This window comes from Phyllostomus hastatus, unplaced genomic scaffold, assembly GCF_019186645.2.
Source record: "Phyllostomus hastatus isolate PE091 unplaced genomic scaffold, TTU_PhHast_1.1 phas_contig_40, whole genome shotgun sequence".
Taxonomy (NCBI): Eukaryota; Metazoa; Chordata; class Mammalia; order Chiroptera; family Phyllostomidae; genus Phyllostomus; species Phyllostomus hastatus.
This window is the reverse complement of record NW_025333872.1, coordinates 43,325,362-43,351,474: the sequence shown is the minus strand read 5'-3', so window position 1 is coordinate 43,351,474 and position 26,113 is coordinate 43,325,362.

The window sequence follows — 26,113 nt, the reverse complement described above, 5'->3', positions numbered from 1 at the left end:
ACTAGCCTAACATAGACATGAAAAAGTGGCCTAGACTACAGTAATGCCTAATACAGCTGATCTTAAGCACCCCAAAAAATTGTTTCTAGTGTTCAACGTTTGATAGCATTCTAAACTCTATTACACACTTATCTGACTTCATAAACATAGCTGAGTGCATGTAATTTGTTCTTTCCTTGATGACTTGGAATCATAACTCTGCATTTCAATCACTTCACTGTGGTGTGGGAGAACAGTACTTCTAGGAGTTACCAAGCTCTAGAAAGCCATCTGCCTGGACACCGAGTGGCCCCAGGCTTTAAGACTTCTAAGATTCTTCTACCCTTGCATCCTTCCTCCCTGTCAGATAGTGTCCCTTGCTACTCTCATTGTGACTCAGCTGATTCTAATCTGCTATTCCCAGGCATGAGATGGAGGGTCTTTCATGACTACATCTCTGGCATATTTGTTTAGCTTCATCTCCTAGTTTTGTTTTGTTTTGTTTTGTTTTGTTTTGTTTTGTTTTATTTTGCCCTCCCATTAATGCCCTTCTCTATGATTACATTCCAGCCACTCAGAAGTCCATTTAGCATCTATATATGATTGCTGTTTCACACTTCCATGGCTAGACATTGCCTGCCTTTTCCTTTATTTATCTATTTTAAAAAATAAACAACAACAAATATCACTATCCTTCTCCAAACCCAACCAAGAAATAAAAATGGCCAGGAAGACTTCCTGATACCATTTCCTGAGTTCAGGATAGAAACCATAAGATTTACTTCTGGGAAACCCCAGCACTGTGTGGATTTTAGCTATAGTACATTGAGTAAAGGTAATTTTTTGTTTATAAATCTGTTTTTTCTACTAAACTATAAGCTCTTTAATGTTCTATTCACATTTGCATACCTAGCACTTAACTTATGGTATGTTATACAGGTGGTGCCCAATAAATCTCTGCACACCTGATGAATACAGCCTTGGTATTTACACAAATACGCACTTCTCTGGAATCAAACAATTGAGTACCCAGAGGTTTGCCTTAGCGCTTCAAATCAAACCTCGGGATGAAGAATACATGGTTATTCATAATTAGTTGTATGCTACAGAAAACACACATCACAATAGGCTTTAAATGCAGAGTGGGGGAAGAGATATCATATGGAACAGAGCAGCTACCAGGGAAGACTTCAGGGAAGAAATGAAACTTGAATTGTATCCCCACCTTCTTGGTCGCTGTACACAAATATCTGTTGCTGCCCTGGTGGCTAATGGGTTGTTTATGGAGTTTACATAAAATGTATAGCTATATATCTCTATAAAGATGTTATATTGCATTGTTGGTCTATTAAAAATAAATGAAGTGTCTACCATAATGTTAAAGCCTCTTTGACTTTAGCTGAGTTGCTCAGATTTACTGAAGGGCAGGAACAAGGCCACCAGGTTCACTCAGTGATAACTTGAAGGAGAGATATAAATAAAATCAGAAGTGGAAGGAAAAAATGGGGTCATTTGCAAGCATGAGTGGACTGCCTCTAATACCCAGTGGGGAGAAGGAAAAAGCTGCACATTTTTTTCTAAGTAGCTCTTATAACCCTGGTGGTAAGATTGAGATGCTGGGTTATGACTCCTTTTGGCTACCTTTCTGCTACAAATGGCCAACAGGTATCTGAAAAAAATGTTCAAAACCACTAGTTACTAGGGAAAAACAAATCAAAACCACAATGAGATATCACCTCACATCTGTTAGAATGGCTATGATCAAAAAGACAAGAAATAACAAGTATCAGGGAGAATATGGAGAAAAGGGAACCCTTGCACACTGTTGGTGGAATGGTAAATTGTTCCAGCCATGATAGAGAACAGTATGTAGGTTTCTTTATATATCAAGAACTACCATATGATCCAGCAAGTTCTCTTCTGGGCATTTGTCTAAGTTATATGAAAAAACTACTTCAAAAACTGTATGTACTCCTATTTTGCAGCCTTATTTATAATAGCTAAGATATGGAAACAACATAAATGTCTATTGGCAGACAAATGGTTAAAGAAGCTGTGGCACATATGTATAGTGGAATACTACTAAACCATGGAAAGGTGAAATATTGCCATTTGTGACAACATGGATGGATCTCAAGGGTGTCATGCTAAGTGATAAAATTTAAATGGAAAAGGACAAAACCATATAATTTCACTCATGTAGAGTATAAAACAAACAAGTAACAACTAAGCTAACAAAACAGAAACAAACTCATGGGTACAGACAACAGAATGGTGGTTGTCAGAGGGGCTGTAGGGAGGACGAAGAGCAAATGAGAAAGGGGGTGACATGGTTACAAAAGGAAACTGGACTTTGGGGGTGAGCATGCAATCGAATATATAGATGCAGAATTATCATGTTATATGCCTGGAATTATATAATGTTATTGACCAATATTACCTCAATATAATTTTTAAAAAGTGGCCTAAATATAATGTTGGAGGTAGTTCTCTGACCTTGGCCTTGATGTCTTGTTAATAGCTCCAGTTCTCTTAGTAAACTGCATTATTTTTTTTTGAAATTGAAAACTTCCATTTACTTTTCCTTGTAAGTTTTTTCTTTGGACCCAGAGTTTGCAGTATCACAAAATAAACCAGTGCCCATTATCAACTGGCTAAAGAAATGTAGGAGGGCCCTGGCTGGTGTAGCTCAGTGGATTGACCGCAGGCTGGGAACCAAAGTGCTGCAGGTTCGATTCCCCGCCAGGGTACATGCTTGGGTTGCAGGCCATAACCCCCAACAACCGCACATTGATGTCTCTCTCTCTCTATCTCCCTCCCTTCCCTCTCTAAAAATAAATAAATAAAATCTTAAAAAAATGTAGGAGAAAGACAGAAAGAGGATTTTTTTGTTTGTTTTTTTCTTTTGTCTAACCTTCACTCCTGCTCTCTTTGTTGGTGCAATTTCCTGTTACAATACGCAACATTTGAAGAAGGCTTTCATGACACAGAAACCTCAAAAAATGTTTTAAATTGAAAAACAGTTCATCAAAGAAAACAACCAAAAGGTCCACTGCACCAGGTTATAAATGGATTCCCATCGGTAAATGTACAAACATAGAAACCACTTATGTAATACACAAACCTGAAGCAGGAGACCTTGGAATTGTATGTTACAATTCTCAGAGCAATTTGTTTTATGTATGTATGCCAGTGTGTCCTACAAAATGAAGCCACAAACCACACTTCTAAGTGATCCATTTCATAAAGCCGTGCCATTTAGGATCCTAATGCCTCGCTCTTTTAATCTTTTTATAAGATGAGTGCCTCAGTGTTAAATGGCAGGAACTGATCTAACATTTTGTTTACTTCATCTCATTTTAGTGATACATTAGCACTGTGTTACTGACTTGCGGTGGCTTTCATTTGGAACAAACTGCAAAATGTTCTTATTTAAGCCTCTAACCTCCAAATTCCTTTTCTACATTTCCTTCGCTTCGCTTTTCCGAAGGAATAACTCTCCACGCCTTCTTGATCAAGACAGACAACCTAATGGCTGAGTGGGCTTTAATTTCTACACTTCTGACATTCAAACTTGATTTGCATTGTCACATGGAATTATTTGGTATTCAGTATAAAACACTATTTCTCTCTCTCTTTTTTTCTTCCCCTTTCTAGACAACCAACTGCTGGGAAATTATTGTCAAAGTCTTAAAATAATTTTCCAATGACTGCTTGTTAGTACAATACAATTTCTTTCTCAGTCCTGGTCTCTCTCCAGCTCCCTTCTGGGAACCAGTGTATCCCCCAGTGTCAGCTGCACACACACAGCAGGCACGCTCCGCTCCGTATGTGCAGGTCTCTCTGCCCTGCTCCGTAGGGGCACTTGGGTTATCTCGGTGTGAGAGCAGGAGGCAAAGGGGCAGATGTAAAAAGGCAAAAGTAGAAGAGGACAGCTGCAAATTTCAAAAGAAAAATTAAGATTATTCTTCACAATTGTGAGGGCTTATTTGCTGGTAAGAATTAACCAAAAATATTAAGTTCAGACACTTTATAGTGCCTATTCTTTGCAAAAGCATATGTATGATATGAGAGGATAGAAAGAAACCAATGACACCTTTGCCTTCAACTGAGGTCCATGAAGAGGGATGGATATGGTTACCGAAGGACTGGTACATAAGAAATGGGCTAAAATGAGTCCCACGGAGCACAGGCTATATAGCAATTCATTCTGAGGGATGTCAGTGCTGGTCCCATTTCAATAGGTGACAGAGTGGAGGAAGGGAAAAGAAAGGTGAACAGATGATTAAAAGGGAGAAAGAAATGAGCTGGAAGTGAAAAAGAGAAATGGGAATAGAAAAAAAAAAAGAAACAAACAAACAAAATGGTAAGAAACAGGGCCTGACTTAATTTTCAGAGAATTAAACCTGGGACATACTTACAACTCAGGAGGCTGTGAACTAAGGGCTTTCTTTTAAGTGCCAAAGGCATAAACTAATTTATTTAATTAGAAAAATATGCTTGTATTGCACTCTGAGTAATTTCCCAGAGGAAAACTTGCTTCTTTTACAGTTACAGTTTTTGTTTAAAGCCTCTCTCCCCCCATTCTCCTTGCTGTACCTTGGAGCTTGTACCTCTTCAGCAGATGCTCACTCCTATGCAATTATTGTCAACCGGGATGTGAATATGACCCTTCCAAGATATCACACTTGTTTTTTGGGTACTGAAATAGAAACACATTAACCTAGATATACCTGAGCCCTCCGGTGGTTACTCTATAATAAGAAAGAAAAAAATAAAAACTCAAAAGGCATTCCTTCAATGACTCACCAAATATTCACAATAGAAAAAATTCAATACAATAATACATCTTAATATCTTACAAGGTAGTTGAAATATTCAAAATCAAGCAGATCCCTAGTCAATACACAATTCTCTTTCAATTAGTTTGTGGAGTCTAAGAATATTCTCTCCTGTAGTGGGAAGGTGAGGCGCTTAGTCTTTCTTGCACCTGCATTAAGAGGAAAATAGATTCTGCTGGCCTGCAAATTGAAACAAGATAAGCTCCTTTTTACCTGCCACAGTCAGGGCTGCAAATAGAAATTTAAATACTTTATCACAGTTTTGCTCCTGAGTATGGAAATTCAAATATATTAATTTAACCAACAAAACAATTTATTCAAATAAGATTAAAATGCTCTAAATATAGTTCTTACATTTTCAATGAAAAGATTAAGAGGATACATGCATAAATCTAATCTATCCCCACCTAGTTTTGTAGTACCGCACATTTACATATAGGGAACAGTCTTGGATACTAAATACAAAATTGAGGTTGATAAATTAAAAATAAAGACATACAAGAATGTAACAAAAACAAGTTAAGGATGTAATGGATGGAAAAGGAAAGGAAATATGGATACTGTTGAAAACATACGAGTACTAATTCTTTGTAGTTTAGAAACATATTTTAAATCTTTGTTGTAGTGTTAAGCAAAATTAATAAAAAGTTTCAAAACCAGCTAAGTCACATTTTTCCTTCATTTAATTCTAAAAGTAAGAATAGATAAAATTTGGACACAGTGGAATGTGACCAAAAATCTGCTTTAGGGCCCAAGGAACTTGATTACCTGGGGAAACTGTGTCCACAGTCAGACCCATAATGTTGTTAAATAGTGACCAACAATTCATTTCCAGTAAGTTTTCTCACATCCAAGTGACCAGAACTTGAATGTGTGTTTTGGTGGCTAAAGGCAATGTATCTCATTATAAATAATGGATTTAAATCTCAAAGAAAGCTTCCTTAACATCTATTTTTTCACTGAGTATTAAATACACTTCAGCACACTTTAATGAACACCTATGACTTATGGTTTCAGAAACATGTGTATGCAATTGTTCTGTTTTAGAAGTGTTTTGAATGCATGCACCATAATTCTTTCCACATTCTGTATACATATGTGTCAGTAACCCACAAACTCAATGAATCTATTTCTAAAGGTTAACAAAATGTGATGAAAGTTTTATTTTCATTTTCCTTTACTATTATTTACTGCTCCATGCAAACCCTGTAATGATTCTTATAACTAACAAGTAGATCTGCTAAAATGATCTTAGCCTAGAAACTATACAAAGAGAACTTGCAAGTTATTTTTGTATAAAATCCTCTCTAATCTGAAATGGTTTTCCCAATTACTAAAAGGCATGCAATGCTCACAGAAAAGAACTGGTATCCTACAAACGTAGTGCCATGCATTTTTTCCTGGAAACTCAGAATAGGATCTGTCAGGTATATCTGCTAGCGTAACAAACATGTCACCCAGATTTGCATTGGGAATTAAAACATTCTGTAGCCTGACAAAAGGCTGTGTGTTTTTAGTAATCGTGATGAGAAGAAGGCATAGCAATACCTAGATGTTGTGAGTTAAAAGTCCTTCAACAGACAGCTTGAAAAGGCATGATAATCCCATGACAGATCCTCCCTGAGTGGCAGGCCGGGCTACAGAGGCCACAGCCAGATTTCCATCCCAGTCATCCAGGCAAGTCTAATTCTATCTCCTGCAAACCTGACATTGTCTTTTATTCTCGCATTTACACACCACTTATATCAGAACCATGAAGGTAGGAAAACGCATTTGCAGAAGGGAGAAATGTCATTGATATGAAAAATCTAACTCACATTTTCTCTAATATCAATATGAAACAATAATATTTATAAGCTAATACTTTGATCACTACAATAAGCAAACAATAATGTTAATGAGCTTACAGGACAAAACCATAAAACTCATACTCATTGTAATAAAAAGAATCACATTGCTAGTTTAAGTCAGGAGCAAAGCTAAGAATTTCCTCATATATATTCTTCATAATCTGCTTTAAATAATTTCACTCTAATAGTCCATTTCTTAGTTTCAAAAGAATGCCCAGAAAATATTACTAATAATATTTTGTACATTTCAAAATGTATTTGCACATATTTTAATCATGGATATGCGATAACTGAAAGGAATTCTTTTCTACATAAAATAAAAGAAATATTGTAATTAGCACAGCTTTGAAATGACACAAGCTTCACTTGTTTTTTATTAATGGGAAAGAGACATTAACTTATTTGCAGTTTCATAAAGGCATTCTTTTAGAAATATTTCCTATCACTTAACTGTGTGTATGATTCAGTTGTGTCATTAATTCTACAAACAAGGCTTTCTGTAAGAAAAATGAGACAGAAACCAAATAAAGTGCTTATCACAAATGGAGAGGATCTAACTTGCACAAATAAAGAACAGTTTGCCCAGAAAATATTCTAATAACTTTACATTTTAAAACACAATGTCCATTAAAGTTATTTATTTAAAAGGGTTCTTTTTCTTGAGTAAACATACCTGACATGTTAGATTCAACTCTGATACAAGGAACACAGTTTCCACCTAAATATTGCTACTGGAAACATGAAGGGCAATGAACCACATTCATCATAAAGAAATATTAGTGCTCACATTCTCCAGTTTCTATAAGGCAAAAACAAAATACAAATCATGAAGTGACATAGGCTATAGCTCTGAAACTACAATTTAACACCGCTTTTTCTGTCATCTTATTACACAAAACTACTATTTTCATTTATTCCTTAATTATGCTTATTGATAAGTTTAATAGAGCTTATTGATATACTAAAGACATAAGCATACTCACATTCTACACCACCAATAAGCAAAAACAGAATGCATTCTCCTGGCCAGAAACTTGCTTTCATGGCTTTAATCCTCACCTACAATTCTGAGCGTGGAACTTCATTATCCTACTTCCAGGTGAGTAAAATTAAACCAGAGAAGTTAAGTAACATATCAAAGTCACAGAGCTAGTAGTGTTAGAGATAGGATTTGAACACAGATCTGACTGGTGCCAAATTATACTGCTAAATGCTTATTAGTAATGCTACAACTAATTCTATTCATCACTTTTCTCCAAAATGCAAATAATGTAAAGGGAGGCTTTAGAAATTAACATTCTTTACTCACCTGTGAAAATGCTTTCTTCTGTATCTTCAGTGTTCAACATACAAAGCTAAAAATGTACTCCCATATACCATAGCCCTGAAATCGTTCACCAAAGCACACGACCCAGCACTGCCCTCTGTGAGGCGGAAGGTGGAGTCCAGGCACATCTGGGCCCCATCTTGCTAGAGGAAGCTCCATTTTGTAATTAGCTTTCCCAGAGGGGGCACCCTTCTGTAATCCACACTAAGTCACCATTTGTGTAAACCATGGTCCCAAATGCCATCAATACATTTTGATGATTTTCTATAATGGCAATTTATAAAACATTTTCTTTTCTTACTAATTACTATGCTCTTCCAAACAGAATAGGCATAAAATGTAGGAAATGGTGAAGTCAGTTGCTAGACTAGGGGCTGGAGAGATGCGTCTCCATTCAGTTAATGTGATTCAACACTCATTTCTTGGTGAGAGTTACCAAGCTGATGTGTCTTTGAAGGAGGGGGGAGTTCTCAGGATCTTTGTGGAAAAAGATAGGTGACTGGAAGATGCTAAACCCAGCCTTAGGTATCATTCATTCATTCTTCTTATAGAAAGACCTCCTGTGTAAAGAAGGCAGGAAAGAAATTTGTGCAACTAAAGAAGGAGCTAAAAATTTTTAGTGATGCACTAACTTCTTTTACCTTCTGCTTCCTTAATGATTTTTTAATACTAAAATGGTAGCATTTAAAATACATATTCAGCATTCAACAATACAAATAGAAAATGAATACTAAAAAACATTTTTGGCCCTTTTAAAATTTCACCTAAAAACTCTCACTTATAAATAGTTGTACCAGTTTAATACAACCCCAGTTTAAACTTCCTTTTTGTTTTTATTTTTATTTTCATTTTTCACTTGCTAGCTCTGTGGACTCAGTCCAGTAAATCACCTTCTGGAAGTTTTGCTGTTTTTTCTTTATCTCATATAAAAATCACACCTATAATAGTTTTGTGTAAAGATTAAATGAAGTGGTATATCTGAAGTCCTTAGCATAGGGTCTGGCATTTTATGAGCTCTTAATAATCGGTGGACATAACTGTTTTGGTTTGTTGATTGGTTTACTCGCTCTCTGACAAACATAACATGTCTAAAATGCCTGCAAGAAATCTGACTATACAATATTTTAAATCAGCAATTTAGCGTGATTTCTAGTTTTCTTTTCTCAAGTGAACTTTCATGTCATTTTCATGGCAGTCTCATTTTAAATAAATGCAACAGAAAGCTGCCATCTAAATGCTCTTAGAGCTGATGTATGAAACCAAAAAGTACATTTTCCTAATGTTACTACAAATTGCTCCTGCTTAAAATTGATCTCTTCAGTGTCAAACTTTAAGAAGCATCAGTGCTATCACATTAGGCTAAGATTGTGTACTGATCATACAAGGCATCTGGAAAAAGCCCACAGTGAGAGAAAAATCACCAGGAATTTTATGAAACAATCACAACAAATTCCTTTCTGCCTTCTCCCTTTCCCAGTGAAAATGAGAAAACAATATCATTATATCAAGAAAAGAGTCAGGATTCATAGAGAGATGAGCTCTGAAGAACAAAAGATAGCTAACAGTTAAAGATAATTCAAATAATGGGCTTTGATGTTTTTTTTTAGCTGTCCCATTAAGTACTTTTTCTTTTTCACATTCCAATTCTAACAACTGTGAAAAGCTCATATACAAAAGAAACACTAAAAGCTTATTAATCTAATAACAGAAAGCCAAGATCAGAAACCTTATTCTACCACAAAGTGTAATTGACATTGCCTAGACCACAGACAGTTTGTGATCAGAAACCTTGAAAAAAAAAAGCCATCAATAGAAATGATGTCTCTACTGTGAGCTCATGGTTACAGCAAGGCTACAAGACCAGGGACATAAAGCGCTATTAATTGTACTTCCCAGGAGTCACCAAACATCTCTGTTTGCCTGCAAGTGTCCCGATTTATGCCTTTTATCCAGTGTAATTATTAAGAGAGTACCTTTACCTCCAAAATATCCCAGTTAGGACAATAAATTATGTAGTTGCCTTAGGCTTACCCTGCTTCCCTTTAACTTTTTTCCCTCTCCTCAAACAGAAAAAAAAAAGTAAAAGCAAGCTATTTTAACTCTTTAGGTATCTGAAAAAGAAGAAAAAAGTTATTTGTTTTTCTTATTGTTCTTCAAGTACAGTTGTCTCCATTTTCACCCCACCACTTCCCCCACCCTACCCATCCCCGCCTTCCACCCTCAATTCTACCCTCTTTGGCTTTATCCATGTGTCCTTTATGCATGTTCCTTGATGGATCTTCCCCTATTTTACCCCATTATCTCTCTCCCCTCTCCTCTCTGGTTACTGTCAGTTTTTTTCTTTATTTCAGTGTCTCTGGTTGTATTTTGCTTGCTTGTCTGTTTTGTTGATTAAGTACCACTTATAGGTGAGATCAAATGGTATCTGTCTTTCACTGCCTGGCTTATTTAACTTAGCATAATGCTCTCCAGCTCCATCCATGCTGTCACAAAGGATAGGAGCTCCTCCTTTCTTTCTTCTGCGTGGTATTCCATTGTGTAAATTACCATGTTTTTTTTTTAATAGTCAACAAATGGTGTTGGGTGATCTGGACAGCTATATGCAAAACAATGAAACTCAATCACCAAATTACACCATACACAAAAGTTATTCTTTTTTAAGCTCAGTTGGTCATTTGACTTCCTTTCGTTTTCTTAAAGCAGGAAAGCTAATTCTAGTCTGAATTAACTGACATGGTCTCATTCACCCATGAAATATTTGGGACAGAATCACCCCCATCTCCTCCTACCACTCTCTCCCCTTTATGAATTTGTGCCTAAATTTATGACATGATGTTGACTCTGCTTAATGAATTGTATTTGAAATTTTCAAGGAATTATACCTTACATGAGGACTTCTTAATATAACTGCTGTCTCTTTAAAAAAAATCAGATATTCAACTTGGGTTATACAGCCAAGAATTGCAGTTCATATCAGCTGCAAGAACAGCTGAGTACCTTATCACAAGAGCCCCTTAATCAAAAAGCAATCTTTTGGGATGAGTTAGTAGTACTTTGCCTCTGGTGCTAACCAGATCCCCTACTTTTATTGCACATTTCCACAGGAATCTAATGATGAAATACATTAGATCTTCTCATAGGTGAAGTAGAAACACACTTAAAACATTGCTTTTGGAGTGTCACATGCTGCTTCTAAAAACAAGGGGAAGAGGTCAGCAGCAACAGCAGCATCGGAACCAACAAGGTATTCTGCAAATAAAAGCCTTGATGAGGGAGGGGGAATTCTCTCTTTTATGGGAATATTCACAGAAAATTTACAGTGTGTAATATTGCAAAAAAGAGAAACACAAAACAGCTTTCTTTTGACATGAACAGGGCTGGGGGTGAAATCTTTGTTTAAAAATAAAAACCTTACCTTTTATTCATGAGGATGTCCTTGACCTTTATTCAGAAAGCTTCCCAGCTGCAAGGAAAAAAAATGGAATTCATTTGAAGAGAAATATTCTGGTACTGGAGAATAAAGATTTATGTTTATCTGGTGGGCTTTATCTGTTCTAGAGCTACATAAAGACACAAGTGTCATATAGCGGTCAAGAACATAGAAGGGCATTGGTCTTTGTCACTTGTACATACAAGACATGAATTGCATTTAATTGAATTATTTTATGTATTTCTACAGAGGCAAGCAAATTGACACACAATGCACACAGATGTACAGATAAATAAGATATGTTTACTCTACCCTTACACACACACATAAACGGAGCACCCTCACGCACATCAAGGTTCTGTTGCCCACATACAGGCACAGTCTCTCTTTTTCCCAGTCCGTGGTCTCATGGCCCCCTCAATGTGGTGAAGCCCCAAGAACAGGACAGGGGGTAATATTGTGGATTTGTTGTGCCTTCAAAACAGCTGCAGTTTCCTTTGTGTTCTGCAAGTAACCTGAAGTCAAACAGGTTAAAACAAATCATTAATCCGGGTGGAAGGCTCCAAATATGCCATAGTTGTCGTTTCTGTTGGCTTTGTTTTGTTTTTAACCTTGACTAATTTGAGGGAAATAACTAGGTGTTTTAGCATACAATATTTCCTGCTGGGTTATAGGCTGCATGGGGAAGGGAAATTAGACAAAAGGCATTGAGTAATAACCACAAATGACTTTATAGCCCATTCTGTTTGAATGTCAATAGAACTTGAAAGCAAGATTTGCAGAAGATAATTAGCAATGACTCCCCCAAGTCTAATCAGGAATTGACAATAATTAGCAATTTTCAACTCTTACCTGCCACTATGACTTCTTATCTTAGTGGGGAAATGGCAGAAATCCCCAAATATAAAGGGCATTTACTATCTTCCCAAAATGCATAGACATTGAATTAGTTTAGCATATTCTCAATGACCTTATCCAGTGATGAAATATGCATCATGTAGCATGTATGTATTATTGTATGTTGCTTCAAAGCTTTGGAGGAATGAGAGGAGATAAATGAGAGAGTGAATAAATAAATATAACTATACATCGTTTAGAATAATGGTTGTATGAATAAAAATTATATTGGAATAAAGAAATAACATGAAGTACAACAAAAATATATAGTTTGTCATGCTGTATAGTGCCCAAGAAGATGAAAACTGTATTTGATTTGTTTCTTTAATAGTGAAATAGTCACTTAGGAGAACACATTCAAAGAAAAGCTGATAAGAAACAGTAATTGTTTTATACAATATTAATTCATTTACAATGACTTTCACCCATACACCCAGGCTAATGAGCATAATCAAACAAGGCACTGCTAAAAATGGACTAATGGGTTTAAAATTACACAACTCTGCCTTCCAAATTTAGATATGGATTTCTTTATAAAGCCTTATTTTTTGTTCCAAATAATACTACATAAGGAAAGATTTTTCTGTATATCAGAAATCGTATATCCAAGGGAGATTGTAACTATATATATTATCAGTTTGCCTAAATAATAGGCAAAAAATTCAGTCAGTGATGGATTTTTTTAAAATGCAGTCACTTTTACCTACATGATACTTACTACATTACGATTCGTGGGCATGCTGAGCATTAGGAAACCCTGAGTAAGCCACCTCGATGGTTATTAAGATAGTATGCTAAAGAAAAATCTTCCCAACAGGAGGTACTAATAAGATAGCCAACAGCATAAGAAAAGCATCAAAATGAAAAATAATAAGACTGCAACTGTGTGTCCAGGCTGGATATTCCTATTTAGTAGCTAAAACATTGCTGAGCTATGATGATCTGTTTCTTGAAAGTCCAAGGGTTTAAGCTGGTAACAGACACAATTTTTGGTTTTGTTCAATGTAATTTCACAATTACTATTATGTATCTGAAATGTGCCCAGTTACATTCAGAGGAATCTAAAAGAAAATCAAGTCTAAAATGAGAGGAGTCACCCAAGCCAGCAGTTCTAGATATTTGGAAATAGAAACCAGCAGGAACAAAAGCATATAATAGTTTATTAAAAAGCAATTGTCAAGGTTTAAATGGAACCTATGTTTCAGAACCAAATTAAAAAATTATTAATAAATATTGGTATTTTCTAAATGCTAGTCTATTTTGAAGTTTCACCAGTGACCAGACCCTCCCTAAAAAAAACATTAAACTTCATGAGGGACAATCCTCTTAACTTAACTATTCTGGTTCTTTCTTATCACCCTGCAGGGGGCATGCTTGGCCAGAATCCCAAGTGCCTTACTTTTTGTTCAGGTGGCTAAAGGCAGCATACATCAGTTTGTTTTCACAATGACCCATACTGGGGAGGGCTTGGGGGTGGAGGTGTGGGGACACCAAAAGCCAGTAAGTTTCCTCTAGACCTTCTACCCCAATATCTATTCCTTTTGGTGAAAAAGTGTTCCTCAGAACCTGAGTCAGGGAACCTGGAGGTTGGGGGTGTGAGAGTTAAATTAGACAGAGGCAGTCCTCCGCTCTCTATGCCAACTTTGTTCCTTGACATCCTGCACTTTTCCTCCTATTATTTTCCTTTTACATCTCGATTCTAAATTGTGTTCTCTGGAGAATTTCCACGTGTCTGCACAAACCAGGATGGCCAACTCACAAAGCTGTTAGAGTTTTATTTGCAAGAGAGACTGAGACACAGTGTTGAGAATGAACTTAACATTGCAAAGGGATAAATTTCCAAAGATATTGCTTCAGGGTCAAAAATAAGGCTTTTATTTATTGGTTTTTCTCCCAACTACAGCAGGAAAAGATTCTACTGGCCAGAGGTCACTAGATTCCAAAGAGAATCACTGGAAAACTTTGAGAGCGATTTGCTCAGGGAAAGTACCGGCATACAGCTTCTCTGAAGGTGGCACAGACAACAACTACAGTGTGAGCAGGGGAGACAAGCTGTTGTTTGAAATCAGTGCTGCATCAGGACCTAACATAGAGTAACGTGGTAGGAGCAGCCATCCAATTCAATGCAGCAGCCTTTATTCAGTGCCAAGGCTCGTGCTAGGTCACTATCAGTGTGCTTCTAAACCAGAGATGGGGGCTTCAGTTTGTCTCAGAGGGAACAGTATTCGTTAGCACAGGAGTCAAGGACCATAGTGATGGCTCCTGCTGCACAGTTGGGCAGTGACAGCTCAGGGGCTTTGCTCCTCTGTGAACAGGGAACATAGCATAACAAAGAGCTGAAGATGGTCAAGAGAGGAGAGAAACTGCAAATAAGAGGCACCCACTGGGAAGCACCAGGATGATGGGAGATGAGCAGTTAGAATTCCCTTTTAAGAATTCCCCAATAAAAGTGTATGTCTTTCTCTCCTCCAAGCAACCTTGCCGATTCTCCTTTGTCTGGGTTAGATTTCCCTCCCATATGGTTCGATAACGGTCAGCACACTCCTCATTGTACTCTACCTTAATTATTTAGCATGTGTGTTTGCTCCTCTGGGCTCTGATTTGCTTATTCAATGTAGGGGGATAGGTGGAGGCAGACACACCTTCCATGCTTAGCACAGCTGCTGCTGTATAATAATCAAACACATGTTTGTTGAGTGAGTCAGTGACTTAAGGAAAACTTCATCTTACCTCAGAAACTATCTCCACTTACATAGGAATGTCATTCATCTACTTTCATATCTCTACCAGGGACGACCTCGTGGGCATCTCAGGGGAGAAAGTGGGATCCAAGATGAGAGAACAGAAGAAAACATTGGGGGGAAAAAACCTACATTGCATCTTCCTGGACTTGGTTTGCCAGATTTTTTTTTAGTTAATATTTTTATCTTGTTTGTCCAAGCGTGTAAGGGTTGACTCCTGGGATAGAGAGATCCTGCGGGATGTCAGCATGGAAGGTATCAGTAGAGGTAAAGGGGCATGAAAGGACCCGCTCTGATCGGCTGGGCCTCCTCGGCAGTCCATGCCCTGTGGTTTGATGTGTTTCTGGTTCATGAGAGAGACAGTTGTTTTAATGTTTGGAAATTTTTCTTGTATTCATTCTAGATTTGGAAAGCAGTTAGCATCACCACATGTTCAGAAACACATTTTCTCCTTTTTAAAACACTCTCTCATGAGACTGCAGTGCCCTGGTGCAGCTGCAATCACACTGAGTGGTTTTCCCTCACAGATCACTAACCAGATACTTGACCCATGCCATTTTTTTACTGTACCATGTCAAATTATTTGGCAGAATCACACCAGACATGCAGTTTACATCTCTGTCTCATTAAGAATGATAATAATTTTACAATTGCTCATAATTATAGATTATTACATCCAATGAAAAGGATAAGTCTGCTTAACACTATATAAGACATTTAGCTTTGCTGTTTTGATATTAAGAAACATTATAAATCATGCCATGTCATTTAGGTTTTTGGGAAATAGAAGCATCAGGCAGAGATTAGAGAATCTTGGTCCAGGATTTCAGATATGGGGGACAAGGATAGCAGAGAGCTCATGGGGTACAGAGGTTGGGTCTCAACAAAAGAGCTCTGCAGATTACAGCAATTTATCAGAGACTGTGGTGTACACAGCTTAGTGTCTTTAATCACACTCACATAGGGAGCTAATGGCAGCCTTGGTGCAATTTTGACAGATACAAAGAGAATACAGTATAACTGAACCTATTTCTGACTTCCATGGACTGAAATCTCAGCCCCTGCCTTGGTTTTCTGCCAACTGAATTGGGGCAGGTTCCTTTACACCATAAACCTTCAGTCACCATACCTGTAAAATGAAATTGATGTTTAATACTGTGTTGGATAGTTATGAAATTTTAGTAAAAGATAATACAAGAAAAAATACTTGGAAATATGAAGACCTCCTCAAATGTTAAAGCTAATACATTTATGTCACTACCTCATTCTAGATCGATTTTCATGTAGGCTTTAAGGCAGCTAAATCAGTAAATATAACATGCTTGTCATTTAGAAGACAAAAATATCTGGACAGTTAACTGCATTTTTCATGTTTCAAGTTTTGTGTTTCAACCAGATGTTTTGGCACTTTGGAGCCAGAATAATGTTTTTCTTCCCAACGCATTTCATTTCTCTTAGGACTGCCAGAATTCTGGATGACTAAAATAAGTCACATTAACGCTTATCTTTTTTCAGTTCAATTACCTTTTCCATTGAAAAATCAAGGTTCACTTATAAATTTCCCTTTCAGGGAACTCTACCGGTGTGTATGAAGTGGTGGTAATGATGGTGTGGGGGTGGTGACAGGGTGTTACTTCAGAGTAGCTGTCCTGGAAATAATGAAGGAATGCATCAAGCAGGATGGCAAAAGGCAATGAATCAACTACAGATGGAAAAAGGTACTTGTTAAAAATAGAAAACTCTCAGGATAAAAGGGAAAAAGATTTGCACCCACGTTCATCGACAAATATGCATATAAAGTATAACTGTCCTTCATACCAGACGATTGAGCTGCTAAGATCTCAGTTTCTGTGGCTAAAAGTCCCAGGTGCACACTGAAAGCTATGCTTTGGTGGGTGGCTCTGAGATGCTGTTTACGCGTGCTGCTGTCAGTTGCAGCTCAGCCTCTTCTCTTCCCAAGGTGCATGACACATTGGCTCACAGGGAAAGCCCAGAAGCCAGGTCACCTGCTGGTGGCTCTTTCCCAGCCTTCTGAAGCTGCTCCATTCCTTCTTGGCATTTCATACTTGCCTCCCGTGATTTGCACTTTCTCTTATGTGAAGTACCTCCTGGGTCCCTCACAAATGGGAGCTCAATATGTATTTCTTAAATCAATTCGTGAATAAATGAGTGAAAGAATTTTGATGACACCAAAGTATTGCAGTTAGGATGGTTTCCTATGGATACATCTCAGTCCATGATCATCGTCTCTCATATTTCAATGGTAATGTTCAATATTCTTTACTACCTAAAAACACCTCAAGATAAAAATTTGACAAAAATTAAGTTTTTTGAAATGTCTCTCTTTGTTAATCTCTCCTTTGATAACCTGGGACCCTGCCCCACCTGAGCCCCAGAAAAGAAAGAGGACCTACTTAAAAGCTACTATAGAAAAGGGATCTAGAAGTTGGCAAACTCTAGCCACAGACCAAACCTGGTCCATGCAGCCTGCTTTTGTATGGCCTTGACCTGTGAATGGTTTTAACATTTTTAAATGGGAGCATATGACAATTACATAAAATTTGGTTTTCTGCATCCATAAATAGTTTTATTGAAACAAAGGCATGTCCATTCATTTATATATTGCTTCTGGCTGCTTCTGATATTTAATGCCTGACTACAAAAAACTTTTGCCAACCCCTGTTCTAGAGCACGGCTATGGTTCAATGGCTGACATGTTGGCATTTTGTACAAACAATGCCACGTTTGCTAAATAATTAAGTGTGTGAGCTAAGTCAGCTCTGTCTACACAAGTTTATTTCAGGAGCCCTATTATTCGAATAACTTCTGCGATAACAGAAAGGCTATAATTACAGATCCACTTCTCTTTTCTTTAGGGAATAATATGGGCCCAGCTCTAATGCATGTGATGCTTTTGTGCAAATTAGCCACAGGCATCCTCACTGGGCAGTGAATTAAAAAAGAAACCAATGCCTCAGACAAATCCAAAGGTGTCCGAGTTGCAGGGCTGGGTGAACTGAGTGTGAATGGGATTTCATTCTCCATTAGCCCCTCGGCTTGGTGTTTGAGTCAGGGAACAAAGAGTGCAGCCATAAGCATTGGTCCTGGGCATCACAGCAAACCACAGAAGACCATTTGAACACTTCCAATATGACTGATGCTACAACTTGTCTGTAAATGTGTCCCTTATATGCCTTCTTTAAAAAAAAGAACTGAATTTATTGGGGTGACATTGATTCACAAAACCATACATGTTTCAAAGTGTACAACTTAATAAAATATCATCTACACACTGCATCATGCACCCATCACCCCAAGCAAAGTCTTTCCGCACCCATTTCCCTACCTTTTGCCAACTCTACCTACTCCCTCCCCACTTTCCTTCTGACAATCACCATATTGCTGTCTTTGTCTACATATTATGTATCTATGATTTTTTTTCCATATCCCTTTGCTTGCTTTCATCTATTCCTCCCCTCTCTTGTCTGACAGCTGTCAGTCTGTTCCATGTATCCATGTCTCTGTTTCTACTTTGTTCACCAGTTTATTTTGTTCATTAGTTTCCACATATGAGTGAGATTATATGGCATTTGTCTTTCTCTGACTGGCTTATTTCATTTAGCATAATAATCTTCAGGTCCACCCATGCTATTGCAAGAAGTAAGATTTTCATTTGTATGTTTGTGTGTTTGTTTGTTTGTTTCATAGCCAAGTAGCATTCCATTGTGAAATATGCACCACAGCTTTTTTCCACTCATCTACTGATGGACACTTCGGCTGTTTCCAGCTCTTGGATATTTTAAATAATACTGCAATTAACATAGAGATGCATATATTCTTTTGAATTAGTGGTTCATGTTTCTTTGGATATATTCCCAAAAATGGGAATCACTGGGTCAAAGAAAGTTATATTTTTAATTTTTTTATGTTATCAACACCAGACTAACCATGGCTCTTTATTTCACAGACTATCCAATTTCTATTAAAAAAACATGATGGAATTTCTAGGAAAGTTCTTTTTAAAAAACACCAACTTGCCATTTAAATTGTCAAAGCATGTTACCTTTTATGAATCAAAAAACAGAAGAGAGTATATGAGGAGTAAGTGTTAATGCACAGGAGATTTTGTCTCAGGGGAATAAAGTCATTCCAAAATTGGAGTGAGATGATAATTATACCACCCCATGAATATACTAAAGACCATTGAATTGTACACTTTAAATTGGTAAGTTGTATGATAGGTGGATTTTTCAATAAAGCTGTTAGAAGAAAAAAGGAAACCTAGAAGTGGTTGCAGACACCAATTATTTGAATATAATTTAGAGTCCATAGATAGGTGTTGGGGTTGGCGGTGCAATTAAGGGGACATCCTCTCAACTATGATACCAACATGTACAAGAGCAAGGATTGAAAGGAAAAAAGAACACTTTACATTGTATTAAATATTTTTAAATTCATTTTAAAAAATATTTTATTGATTATACTCTTACAGTTATCCCATTTTTTTCTCCCCTTTATGCCCCTCCACACCTCACCCCCTCTCCCACCAGCATTTCCCTCCCTTTAGTTCATGTCCATGAGTCATACATATAAGTTCTTTGGCTTCTCCATTTCTTATACTATTCTTAACCTCTCCCTGTCTATTCTGTGCCTACCATTTATGCTTCTTATTCCCTATAACATTTTCCCCATTCTCTCCCCTCCTCTCCCCCACTGATAACCCTTGATGTGATCTCCATGTCTTTGATTCTATTCCTGTTCTAGTTGTTTCCTTTGTTTCATTTTTGTTTTTTAGGTTCAGTTGTTGATAGTTGTGAGTTTGTGGTCATTTTACTGTTTGTAGTTTTGATCTTCTTTTTCTTGAATAAGTCCCTTTTAATATTTCATATGATAAGGACTTGGTGAAGAACTCCTTTAACTTGACCTTATCTGAGAAGCACTTTATCTGTCCTTCCATTGTAAATGATAGCTTTGCTGGATAAAGTAATCTTGGATGTACGTCCTTGCCTTTCATGACTTTGAGTACTTGTTTTCAGCCCTTTCTTGCCTACAAGGTTTCTTTGAAGAAATCAGCTGATAGTCTTACAGGAACTCCTTTGTAGGTGCCTGTCTTCTTTCCTCTTGCTGCTTTTAAGACTCTCTCCTTATCTTTAATCTTGGGTAATGTAATTATAATGTGCCTTGGTGTGTGCTTCTTTGGGACAAACTTCTTTGGGATTCATTGAGCTTCTTGGACTTCCTGAAAGTCTATTTCCTTTGTCAGGTTGGGAAAGTTCTCCTTTACTTTTTCAAATAAGTTTTCCATTTCTTGTTCTTCCTCTTTTCCTTCTAGCACCCCTATGATGCCAGATGTTGGAACGTTTAAAGTTATCTCGGAGGTTCCTAAGCCTCTCCTCATTTTTTTGAATTCTTATTTCTTCATGCTGTTATAATTAAATGTTTATTTCTTCCTTCTGCTACAAATCATTGATTTGAGTCCCAGTTTCCTTGCCTTCACTGTTGGTTCCCTGTATATATTGCTTTATTTCACTTTCCATAGCCTTCACTTTTTTCTTTATTTTTTGACCTTTCTCAACCATTTCTGTCAGCATCCTGATTACCAGTATTTTGAACTCTGCATCTAGTATGTTGGCTATCTCTTCATTGCTTAGTTGTTTTTCTGAAGTTTTGATCTCTCTTTTCATTTAGGCCATATTTCTTTGTCTTGGCAGACCTGTTATGTTTAAGCGGGTGGCACCTTAGGTATCTGCCAGGGTGGGCAACCCACATCTCTGTGTTGTGGCACTGGGGGAGGGGTGAGAGGGAACAATGCTGCTTACAGGGCCAAGCCGGCTTTCTGTCACTTCTCCTGCTATCCACAAGCAAACTGGGCTCTTCTGGTGCTGGTTCCCAAGTGGGTGGGCTCATGTATGTTCTATGACCCCATGGGCCTCTCCAATGAACTCATTTGTGAGGTGGGGAGTTCTTCCCACCACTGCAACTCCCACAGGTTTTTATAGCTAGAGGTTTTGAGGCTTTCTTTTACCATGCTGGAACCCTGGGTTCCATGGTCTGTCCCACTCCTCACTTGTTTGTCCCAGTTTATCTGCATGCAAATGTGGGACCACCAGCCAATGCCCCACTCACCCAGTTCCTCCAGCTGCCACCTTGCTGTGTGTCCTCTTTGCCCTGGCTGCCCATCTCTGTCCCTCCTACTGGTCTGGATTAATGCTTCTTCTTTAACTCCTTGGTTGTTGGACTTCCATACAGTTCAATTTTCTGGCAATTCTAATTATTTTTTGTTTTTCAATTTGTCATTGTCCTTCTTTTGGTTGTCCAAGGAGGCAAAGTACTGATGCCTCTATCTTGGCTGGAAGTCTGTATACATTTTTAATTTTTTGAGGCAACTGCATAATATTTCCACAGTGGCTTCACCAGTCTGTATTCCCACCAACAGAGCATCAGGGTTCCACATCATCTTCAATACTTGTTGTTTGTTCACTTATTGATGACATGCCTTCAGATAGGTGTGAGGTGATATATCATTGTGGTTTTAGGTGCACCTCTGATGATTAGTGATGCTGAGTACTTTTTAATGTCTATTGGCCATCTGTATGCCTTCTTTGGAGAACAGCCTATTCAGGTCTTTTGCCCATTTTTAATTGGGTTGTCTTCCTAGTTTTAAGTTGTATAAGTTCTTTATATATTTTGGAAATTCACCCCTTATCAGATATATCATTAGCACATATGTTCTCCTACTTAGTGGGTTCCCTTTTCATTTTTGTTGATGGTTTCTTGTGCTGTGCAAAAGCTTTTTAGTTTGATATAGTCCCATTTATTGGTTTATTTGTTACCCTTGCCTGAAGACACATGTCAGCAAAAATATTGCTATGAGAATGTCTAAGATTTCACTGCCTATTTTTTTCTAAGATTTTTATGTTTTTTCAACTTACACTTAAGTCTTTTATCTTTTGGGGGTTTATTCTTGTGTGTGGTATAACTTGGTAGTCTAGTTTCATGGATTTTTGTTGTTGTCAGCATGTTCATGTTTAATTTTCTCAGTACAATTTATTGAAAAAACTGTCTTTACTCCATTGTATGCTCTTACCTCCTTTGTCAAATGTTAATTGACCATAAAGGCATAGGTTCATTTCTGGGCTCACTGCTCTGTTCCATTGATCTATGTGTATTTTTTTATTGCAGTACCATGCTGTTTTGATTACAATAGCCTTTTAGTATAGTTTGATATTGGCATTTAGATACCTCCAAGTTTGTTTTTCTTTCACAAGATTGCTGGGGTTATTTGGGGGTTTTTTGTGGTCCCATATACATTTTTGGAATATTTGGTCTTGTTCTATAAAATATGCCATTGGTATCTAGATAGGAATTGCATTGAATCCATAGATTTCTGTGAGTAGTATGGTCATTTTAATTATGTTAATTATTCTTACCCATGATTATGCTATATAGTTCCAGTTATTAGTATCTTCTTCAATTTCTTTCTTCAGTATTCTCAAATTTTCCAAGTACAGGTTATTTATATCCTTGGTTAAATTTATTCCTAGGTACCTTAATTATTTTTTGTTGCAGTAGTAAATGGACTGTTTTATTCATTTCTTTTCCTGATAGATAATTATTGGTATATAAGAATGCCACCAATTTCTGAATATTAATTTTTTATCCTGCTACTTTCCAAATTCATTTATGAGATCTAGTAGTTTTTTGGTGAAGTCTTTAGAGTTTTCTATGTACAATACCATGTCATCTGTGAATAGTGCCAGTTTTACCTCTTCCTTCTCATTTTGGATGGCTTATATTTATTTTTCTTGTCTGATTGCTGTGGCTAGGACTTCCAGTACTATAGTGAATAAGAATGGTGAAAGTAGACATCCCTGTCCTGTTCTTGATGTAAAGGAAAACACTTTTAGTTTTTGCCCAATGAATATGATTCATTGCCTGTGGCTGTAGGTTTGTCATATATGGCCTTTACTATGTTGACATACAATCCCTCTATTCCCACTTTCCTGAGAAGTTATTTTTATGATAAATAAGTGTTATATTATATCAAATGCTTTTAATGCATCTACTGATATGAATGACCATGTGGCTTTTATTTTTCATTTTGCTTATGCATTGTATTACATTTATTGACTTGTAATATTGTTCCAAAACTGCATCCCCATAATAAATCCCATTTGACGATGGTGTGAGATCTCTTTTTTTCTAAGATTTTATTTATTTTTTAGAGAGGAGAAGGGAGGGAGAAAGAAAGAGAGAGAAACATCAATGTGTGAAAGAAACATCAATTGATTGCTTCTTGCCTATGCCCCAACCAGGGGCTGGGTCTGCAACCCTGGCCTGTGCCCTGACTGGGAATTGAACCAGAAGTCTTTTGCTTTGTGGAATGACACCCAGCCAACTGCTTAACTGGTCAAGAATTATCTTTTTAATATATTGCTGGACCTGGTTTACTAATATTTTGTTGAGGATTTTGGCATCTATGTTCATCAAGGATAATGGCCATAATTTTCTTTATTTGTAGTGTCTTTATCTGATTTGGGGTTTAGAATGATGCTTGTAGCCTTCCCTCTTCTTGAATTTTTTGGAATAGTTTGAGAAGAATAGGTGTTAGTTCTTTAAATGTTTAGTAAAATTCATCTATGAAGCTATTTGATCCAAGACTTATGTTTCCTGGGAATTTTTTGACTACTGCTTCAATTTCATTAATTGTAATCAGTCTATTCAGGTTTTCTGATTCTTTCTAATTCAGTTTTGGAAGATTGTATGTTTCTAGGAATTTCTCCAATTCACCTAGGTTGTCCAATTTGTTGGCATATCATTTGTAGTATTTTCTTAAAATCCTTTGTACTTCTGTGGTGTCAGTTGCTACTTCTCTTTCATGTCTCATTTGATTTATTTGGTTCCTCTCTTCTTTTCACTAAGTCAGGTTAAATGTTCATCAATCTTGTTTATCTTTCCAAAGAACCAGCTGTTGTTTTCATTGATATTTTGTACTTTTTTAGTCTCTGTCATTTATTTCTACTCTGATATTTATTGGGCTTTCTTTGTTGTTATTTTTCTAGTTCTTTTAGGTGTATGGTTGGATTATTTATTTGAGATTTTTCTTGCTCCTGAGGTAGGCTTGTAATACTATGAACTTCCCTCTCAGGACTGCTTTTGCTATGTCTCATAGATTTTGGTTTGTTGTGTGTTTATTTTTATTTGTTTCCAGGTAACTTTTGATATATTACTTCATCTCATTTTTAACCCTTTCATTGTTTAATAACTTGTTAGTTAGTCTCTATGTATTTGAAAGTTTTGGAGTTTTTTAAAAATCAGAATTGTTTTCTAATTTTATACCACTGTGTTCAGAGAAGATGCTTGATATAATTTTAATATTCTTGAATTTATTAAGACTTATTTTATGTCCTAACATGTGGTCTATCTTTGAGAATGTTCCAAGTGCACTTGAGAATAATATATATTCTGCTGATTTGGGATGACATATTCTGTAAATATCAAATCTATCCAATCCAATGAATAGTATAAGGTCAGTGTTGCTTTGTTGATTTTTTATCTGGCAGATCTATCCATTGATGTCAGTGGAGTGTTAAAATCCCTTACTGTTACCATATTGCTGTTCTTTCCTTTAATGTCTATCAAGATTTTCTTGATATATTTAGGTACTCTTGTGTTGGGTGCATATATGTTTACAAGGATCATATCTTCTTGAAAGATTGATCGCTTTATTATTACATAGTGCCTTTTTGTGTCTTGTTATGTGCTTTGTTTACAAGTCTATTTTGTCTAATATAAGTACAGCTATGCCAGCTTTAAAAAAATTTCCATTTGCATGGAATATTTTTCCATCCCATTACTTTCAGTCTGAAGTGAGTGTCTTGTAGACAGCATATGTATGGGGCATGTTTTCTTATTCATTCAACTATCCTATGTCTTTTGATTGCAGTATTTAATCCTTTTACATTTAAGGTTATTATTGATGGTACTTATTTCTTGCCATTTTATTCTTTATATGTATGATCCAATGTCTAGTTGTTTCTTCTTCTCCTTCTCCTCCTCCTCCTTCCTCTTCTTTCTTCAATACACCCTTTAATATTTCTTCCAATACTGGTTTGGTGGTAATGAATCCCTGTGTCTTTTTGTAAGGGATAAGGAGCAGCAGTGGAGCACTTTTTTTTTACCTTAAATTATAAATGTTAGCCTTGCTGGTTACAGTATTCTTGGTTGTAGATCCTTGATTTTCATCATTTTGAATATTTCATGACAATCCCTTTTGGCCTGAAGTTTTTCTGTTGAGAAATCTGCTAAGCCCTATGGCTGCACCTTTGTAGGTAAATAATTGCTTTACTCTTGCTGCTTTTCAGACTCTCTCTTCGTCTTTAATCTCTGGCATTTTCATTACAATGTGTCTTGATGTGGGCCTCTTTGAGTTCATCTTGATTGGGACTCTGTGTGCTTCCTGAATTTCTGTGACTTTTTCCTTCATCAGGTCAGGAAAGTTTTCAATCATTATGTCTTCAAACAAGTTCCCTGTCCCTTGCTCTCTCTCTTCTTTTTCTGATGCCCCTGTAATACAAATGTTCTTATGCTTGATATTGCCCCAGAGGTCCCTAGACTTTCCTCATTTTTTAAAATTCTCTTTTTTTTATCCTCACACGAGGACATGCTCATTGATTTTAGAGATAGGAGAAGTGAGAGAGAGAAAGAGATAGAGAGAGAGAGACAGAGAGAGAGAGAGAGAGAGATCATTGTAAGAGAGAAACATTGATCAGTTGCCTCTCATACACAGCCCAACTGGAGACCTAACCAGCAACCGAGGCCTGTACCCAACTAGAAACTGAACTTGAGACCATTCAGTTTATGGGACAATGTTCCAACCAAGTGATTCACACCAGCCAGAGCTAATTCTCTTTTCTTTTTAATGTTCTACTTGGGTGCTTACTGTTATCCTGTCTTCTATGTCATTGATTTGATCCTCTGCTTCCTCTAACCTGCAATTGATTCCTTCTGGTACATTCTTCATTTCAAATATTGTGTTCTTCATTTCT